Below are 8411 nucleotides of genomic sequence, written 5' to 3'. Positions count from 1 at the left end.
CACACACACACACACACACATACATATACATGATATTTTAGATACTTTGATATGGAGACCTTGATGTTATTTATTGTTAAAAAAAATTGATTAATTTCATATTGTCTTTGATGTTACAAAAAATGTCATATCATTACCAATCAGTGTATGCCGAGATCACTCAGGTGATGAAGACAATTTCCTATGTCTACCAAGCATTCAAGAGTTTTCCTAGTACATAAGATAGTGTCTACTAAGCTCACTTGGGTGATAAAGGAAAGTTTGTAGAAGTTGAGTGTTAACCAAGCTCACTCAGTTAATAAAGGATATGTAGGATGGAACTAGTGTTAACCAAGCTCACTTGGTTAGCAAAGGAACTCTATGAATATGCAGTGTTAATCGAGTTCACTTGGTTACCATAGGAAAATTGTTTGATTTAATGTCTACCAAGCATGGCTAGCTAATGAAGGATTTTCTTGTTTTGGCATATTAAGTTCAACCATTTTGTTTGTTGGTTCTAGCCAATTGAGAAGATGAATATTAATTATTCTAAGTTGTATTCAAGTTGACTTGACAATGTGTAAGATATAATTATAAGGTCAGTTTGTGGATTGAATGAGTGGAACATAATAGAAGATTTAATGATACTTAGAGGAAGTGAAGTAGAAAAATAAGAAGAATATCCTTGTTGAGCTACAAAGATACATTCGATCAGGAAGGATCAAGTATTTAAGCTAGAAGTCAAATCTATAATCAACAATTTGGTTGCATCAAAAATAAGGTCATATCCTTGTTACTTTCTAATCATTGTAGCAGTGATCTAAATCTCTTAACCGAGTTGGCTTAACAACTATTTGTAAATCCTCTAACAAGGTGGCATTTCTATTTGAAGTGTCTAAAATACCTCTTACAAGGCCACTCCTAACAAGGTGATTAAATCCTCTAATAGGGTCACACATAATAGTGTGTTTTGTAACCTTTAAAATGGTTGGCTTCTAATAGGGCTCACTTTAGAAGAGTGAAAATTAGTAACTAGTTTCAATTGGTGGTTTTTTCCAAATTGGGTTTCTATGTTAAATCTCAGTGTCAATTCTGTTCATGCTATTAATCTCATGTGTATGCAACTAAGTTAAGTAAGGTTAATAAAAAATAATATCTTAATATTTTCATGTTAATAAGTTACCAAGTTATTTCAGCATTTATCGAGTTACAACATTTTCTAGTGTAAGCCAAGTACATGTGTGTTTTTTGAGTTACAATTGTATACTGTTTAATCAGAGTTTAGATTTGTCCTAACATCTAAGGGATCTATAAATTACTTTTTTGGTAATTGATTCACCCCTCCCCTCTTAGTTACTCCTCTTATATTTCTAAAAATTGGTATTAGAGCTTTTAGTTCTTGTAGAAAAGGTTTCAAGGACCTAAGCTAAAGATCACAATGTCTTATAGAGGGGAGATTCCAAAGTTGAACAAAGATAACTTCAAGGTATAGAAAGAACTCATGAGGTTACACTTGGAAACCATTGGAGATATAGGGCTAAAGAATCTAGATGATAAATACAATGCTCCTAATAGAACTATTACTGTTGAAGAAACTACAGAGAAGAAAAATCATAATATCATGATGATTGATATTGCTTCATCTCTTAACTATGTTGAATTTGATGAAATCAAAGATTGTGGAACTACTCATGAAATGTGGATCAATCTAAAAGATATCTATGGAAGAGATGACAATGTAAGTAAAGTCAAAGCTAAAAGTCTTAGAAAATATTTTGATCAAATAAAAATGAGAGAAGATGAAAATATTGCAAAATATATTGATAGAATCAAAGCCAATGTCAATGCTATCAAATCCTCTAGAGGAACAATTGATGATGTAATAGTGGTAAGCAAGGTACTCATAACTCTTCTTCCTATCTATGCAATCAAAGTGTCTTCTATTCAAGAGATGAGATGTAATCCAAATCACATTATGGCTTTGGATGCTCTAGTTGGAAGATTTAAAACATTTGATCTAGACAACTATGATAATTATACTCCTAGTTCTAGCAATCTTGAGTCTATATTTGAAGCTAAGGTATCACTCAAGAAGAAATCCAAAAAATCCAAAAGAAAAAAATCTAAAAGTGAAGAGGAAGAAAATTCTAATAGTGATCTTGAAGCCATTAAAGAATTACTTGCAAGAAGGTATCCCAAAGGCAAAGGAAAATATAAAGGTAAAATTCCTTTAATCTGTTTCTCTTGTGAAGAAGTTGGGTACATTGTTGCCAGGTGCCTAAATAGAGAAGACAAAGATGAAAAGGAAAAAAGAAAGTTCAAAGGCAAGAAGGATTTCAAGAACTTCAAGGACCACAAGGACAAAGGTAATAAATCTTGTTTCATAGCTAAAGATAGTAGTGAAGATGATGAAATGGTATATGTTGCTATAAAAGATGAATATGATGATGAAGGAGATAAAATATAACTTATCTCTCATGTTAGAAAAAATGATACATAGATTATTGATAGTGGTTGCTCACATCATATGACTAGTGATAAATCAAAATTTAAACACATTGAACATTATGATGGTGGTAGTGTGAGATTTGGAAACAATGAACCTTGTTGCATAAAGGGAAAAGGTTGTATTTCACTAACCAATGAACTTAGATGTGATAATGCTTATTGGGTTGAAGGACTAAAGCATAATCTACTAAGTGTGGCACAATTGAATAGCATTGGATTCAAGGTGGAATTCATGAATGGGAAAGCTAAATTGTTGGATGAAAAAGGAAAATTGATTGGATTTGGCAAACAAACAAAAGGTAACCTATTCTACCTATATCTTAGTGAAAGTTCGTCAAGTAGAAGAAAGCGAGTTATGGCATAAAAGGTTGTGTCATGCAAACTTTGATAATCTAGTTAAGATAAGAAAAAATAGAAGAGTAAGAGGTATTCCTAGTTTGAGGAAATCTTATATGGGTCTATGCAAAAATTGTCAAATTGGTAAGATGGGCAAGACAAGTTTTAGAAGCAAACACTATCATTCAAAAGAAGTCTTCAAGTTAGTACATATAGACTTATGTGGACCTACTGGAATATAGAGTTATAGTGGAGATAAGTAATTTATTCTTTTTTTTGATGATTATTCTAGAATGATGACTGCGATGTATCTAAAAGAAAAATATAAAGCTTTTTAAAAAATTTAAATGGTATCTAGCAAGAGTAGAGAAAGAAACTAGAAAGAAACTAAAATGTTTGAGATCTGATAAAGGTGCTGAATTTATTTCCAATGAGTTAAATCAATTTTTCTTTGAAAATGGATTAAGAGACAAGTATCAACCCTTGGTACACCTCAATAGAATGGTATAGCTGAAAGAAGGAACAAATCCATCATGGATTGTGCAAGAACCTTAATGATAGAAAAGTGTGTTGCAATCAAATACTAGAAGAAAGAAATCAGTACTACAATGTATACCTTGAATAGAGTACAATTGAAGAAATACTCAAATCAAACTCCTCATGAAATATTGTATGGCTACAAGCCCAATATAAGTTACTTGAAAGTATTTGGTAGAAAATGTTATATGTTGAAGGAATCTAGGAAAGGTAAATTTGATATCAAAGGTGATGAATGAATATTCCTAGGATACTCTTGTAGAAGTAAAGCATACAATTGTTTGAATCTATCTACTCATAAGATCATAGAAAGTGCCCATGTGAGAATTGATGAATTTGTAGAAAAGAGTGAAGAAGAAAGCAAAAGAGAAACTAAGGATTATAGAAGTTTTGTTAACTATGAACCTCATACATTGCCAAATATATCTAGAAACTAGGAGGCCTCACCTCCCAAGTCCCCAAAATATCCTAAAGCTACAGAGTTGTAACCCATGTAACTGGAGTCACAGTCCAATGAATTTGACTCACAGTTAGAAGCTACCAAGCTAATGCCAAAGAAAATTGAGTCCAATGGACCTGAGTCACAGATAATGGGACTTGAGCTTGATATAGAAGACCATGAAGAGGTTAGTGGAACAAATTCAAAATCTAAAGTACCTTTGTTAGCAAGATAAGTTAGAAAGCAAAATGCATCTAATCAAATCATAGGAGAAAAGTCAAATGGAATAATGACAAGAAACAAATTGAAAGGTAGATGTTTGCTTGCTGAATTTGAACCTAGAAATGTTAAAGATGCTTTGGATAATTAAAGCTGGATTAAAGCTATGGACGAAGAAATAGAAGATATAGAGAAGAATAAGACTTGGACTCTTTTTCCAAGACCCAAGGATAAAAATGTAATTGGCAAAAAGTGGGTATTCAAAAATAAGCTAAATGAAGATGGAAAAGTTTCACGAAACAAAGAAAGGTTAGTATGTAATGGTTATTCTCTAGAAGAAGGTATTGATTATGGTGAAAATTTTTCTCCTATTGCAAGATTAGAAGGTGTAATAACTTTACTAGCATATACAACATACAAAGGATTTAAAGTATATCAAATGGATGTAAAATCTACATTCTTGAATGGAATTCTTGATGAGAAAGTCTACATAGAAAAACCTAAAGGTTTTGTAGATCCTAGAAAAAGAGATATGGTCTAGAAATTACACAAAGCATTGTATGGTCTCAAGCAATCTCCTAAAGCTTAGTATGCAAGACTTCATAACTACTTGATAAAGATTGGTTTTCAAAGAACAAATGATAACAATAGTCTGTATATTAAAGAAGGACCAAACAAGAAGATTGTGTTGGCATAAATATTTGTGGATGGCACTTTATTCACAGGAAATGATGATTGATGGAAGGAAAATTCATTAAAGATGAGTAAAGAATTTGAGATGTCCATTTTTGGAGAGCTAAATTCTTTGTTGGATTGTAGATCCATTAGAAGAAAGATGGTATCTACATTAATCAATCAAAATATATCAAGGAAATACTAAAGAAATTTGGAATGGAAGATTCAAAACCCGTTGGAACACCTATGTCTACTAGACATAAGCTTTGCAAAAATGATGATTCTAAAGAGGTAGATCAAACCACATACATATCAATGATTGGAAAATTGTAGTATGTAGTGCACACAAGGCCTGATATTGCATTAGTGGTTGGTATGGTGGCAAGATTCTTAGAAAATCCAAAAGAAAATCACATGATGAAAATCAAGAGAATCATGAGGTATCTGAAAGGTACTGAAGAATATGGTTTATGGTACAAAAAAGGAGGCAATTTAGATTTGAAAGCATTCACAGATGCTGATTGGATAGGAAGTGTTGATGAGAGAAAGAGAAAAAGTGGTAGAACATTCTTTCTTGGTAAAAGACTAGTATCTTGGACAAGCAAGAAGCATAATTGTATTTCTCAATCCACAACAGAGGCAAAATATGTGGTAGCAGTAGTTAATTGTTCAAATATTGTTTTGTTCAAGAAACTATTGGCAAGTATGAAGATAGATATCAAGGATCTAGTGGTTATCTTCTGTGATAACACCAGTGAAATTAATATATCCAATTATCATATGATGCATACCAAAACCAAACACATTGCTATAAAATATCATTTTTTAAGAGAATTGGTACAAGATAAAGAGGCAAGATTGGAATATGTTAATACTAAATAGTGAATTGCAGATATATTCACTAAGCCATTACCTAAGGATGCATTTTTGTATCTAAGAGGTAAGTTAGGGTTCATTCCATTATTTGAAGCTCACTAAATGTAATTTAGTGATGCATCAACCAGAGCATGTTGAAGATCAGACAGTTGATGCAATATTGATAAGGCACATTACAAATGAATCAATACAGCACGTACAATGATATTCACTAAACATTGTCTTTGGCATGAGATGTCAAAGAGGGAGAGTTTTCTATCAGAAGATATTGAAGGTAGAGTTTTGTTGATAGAGGGAGAAACTAAAGGCAAAGGTAGTTCACACTGATAGAGGGAGTTCTCATGGATGAGAATCAGAATAAAACTAAGGATGTTCCTTACTTTATTGCTTCTCTAAAAAAAAATTCGTATTATGATATTTTGTGTTGCCATCAATGCCAAAGAGGGAGATTGTTGAAAATAATTGATTAATTATGTATTGTCTTTGATATTATAAAAAATGCCATATCATTGCTAGTTAGTGTATTCCAAGCTCACTCAAGAAATGAAGACACTTTCCTATTTTTGATGAGTATTCTAAAGTTTTAGTAGTATAGAATATAGTGTCTACCGAGCTCACTCAAGTGATAAAGGAAAGCTTGTAGAAGTTGAGTGTTAACCGAGCTCACTCAATTAATGAAAGATATGTTGGATGGAACTAGTGTTAACTAAGCTCACTTGGTTACCAAAAGAACTCTATGAATATGCAATTTAAACCAAGTTCACTTCATTAACACAGAAAAATCATTTATGAGTTAATGTCTATCGAGTATGGTTGGCTAACATAGGATTTTCTTGTTTTGGCATATTGAGTTCAACAATTTTTTTTGTTGGTTCTAGCCTACTGAGAAGATATATATTAATTATTCTAAGTTGTATTCAAGCCGACTAAGAAGATGAATATTAATTATTCTAAGTTTTATTCAAGCTGACTTGACAATGTGTAAAATATAAATATAAGGTCAACTTGTGGATTGAATGAGTGGAACATAATAGAAGATTTAATGATGCTTAGAGGAAGCGAATAAGAAGGATAAGAATAAAATTTTTGTCGAGCTGCAATGATACATTCAATTAGGAAGGATCAAGTATTCAAGCTAGAATTGGGATCTGTAATTACAAATTTAGTTTTATTAGAAATTAGATAATCTCATTGTTACTTTTGAACCATTTTTATAGTGATCTAAATCTCTTAACCGAGTTGACTTAACGACTATTTGTAAATCCCCTAACAAGGTGGCATTTCTATTTGAAGTGTCTAAAATACCTCTAACAAGGCCACTGCAAATAGGGTGATTAAATCCTCTAACAAGGTTGCACCTAGTAGTGTCTTTTGTAACCTTTAATAGGGTTGGCTCCTAACAGAGCTGACTTTAGAAGAGTGAAAATTAGTAACTAGTTGCAATTGGTGGTTTTTCCCAAATTGGGTTTCCACATTAAATCTTGGTGTCAATTGTGTTCATGTTATTTCTCTTATGTGTATGCAACTAATTTAAGTAAGGTTGATCATAGATAATATATTAAAATTTTCATGTTAAGAAGTTACCAAATTATTTTAGTATTTACCAAGTTACAACATTTACTAGTGTAAGTCGAGAGCATGTGTGTTTTCTAAGTTGCAACATTATATAGTTTAATCATAGTTTTGATTTGTCTTGACATCTAAGGGATTTGGGATTTATTTTTGTGGTAACTAATTCACCACTCCCCTCTTAGTTACTTCTCTTATATTTCCAATAGTTTATATATTATTTGGATACATTTGATGTGGTATGTTAGAGACATATTATGTGGTATTTTGGAGACATTTTATATGGTATTTTGGATTCATTTTACATGGGTACATCATTTCATAGATGTACATGTTATGTTCATGCCTGATGTTCATTTTTATGTGAACACATGTTACACATGTTCATGTTGAATGTATGTATGTTTTCAATATTCATATTTTTATTTTTATTTTGGTACATGTGTTACAACATTTAATCAATAAATTTAATACATATTTAAGAACATAAAGAGTACTAGTAAAAAATATATGTGTTACAACATTTAATCAATAAATGTAATACATATTTAAGAACATAAAGAGTAATAGTAAATAATACGCATGTTACAATATTTAATCACTAAATTTAATACATATAAGAACACAAAGAATACATACAGACATAAAGAATGTAATACATGCTATAGAATCTAATAAGAGTGCATTTAATCAGTAAAGGGATTTTCCTAATGGGATGTCTTAAGGGGTTTTCTTAAGGGGAGGTTCTAAGGGGAAGTCCTAATGGGATGTCTTAAGGGGTTGTCTTAAGGGGAGGTCCTAAGGGGAAATCCTAATAGGGTGTCTTAAGGAGAGGTCCTAAGGGGATGTCCTAAGGGGAAGTCATAATGACATATGTTAAGGGGTTGTCTTAAGGGGAGGTCCTAAGGGGAAGTCCTATTGGGATGTCTTAAGGGGTTGTCTTAAGGGGAGGTCCTAAAGGGAGGTCATAATGGGATGTCTTAAGGGGTTGTCTTAAGGGGTTGTCTTAAGAGGAGGTCCTAAGGGGAAGTCCTAATGGGATGTCTGAAGGGGTTGTCTTAAGGGGAGGTCCTAAGGGGAAGTCCTAATGGGATGTCTTAAGGGGTTGTCTTAAGGGGAGATCCTAAGGGGAAGTCCTAATGGGATGTCTTAAGGGGTTGTCTTCAAAGTAAGTCTTAAGGGGAGGTCCTAAGGGAAAGTACTAATGGGATGTATTAAAGGGTTTTCCTAAGGGAAAGTCCTAAGAAGTTGTCCTAATAGAGCATGTACATAA

The sequence above is a fragment of the Cupressus sempervirens genome, chromosome 2 (genome assembly GCF_028749045.1).
Source record: "Cupressus sempervirens isolate cs-2001-9-10 chromosome 2, ASM2874904v1, whole genome shotgun sequence".
In the NCBI taxonomy this organism is placed as follows: Eukaryota; Viridiplantae; Streptophyta; class Pinopsida; order Cupressales; family Cupressaceae; genus Cupressus; species Cupressus sempervirens.
This window is presented reverse-complemented; position numbering follows the sequence as displayed.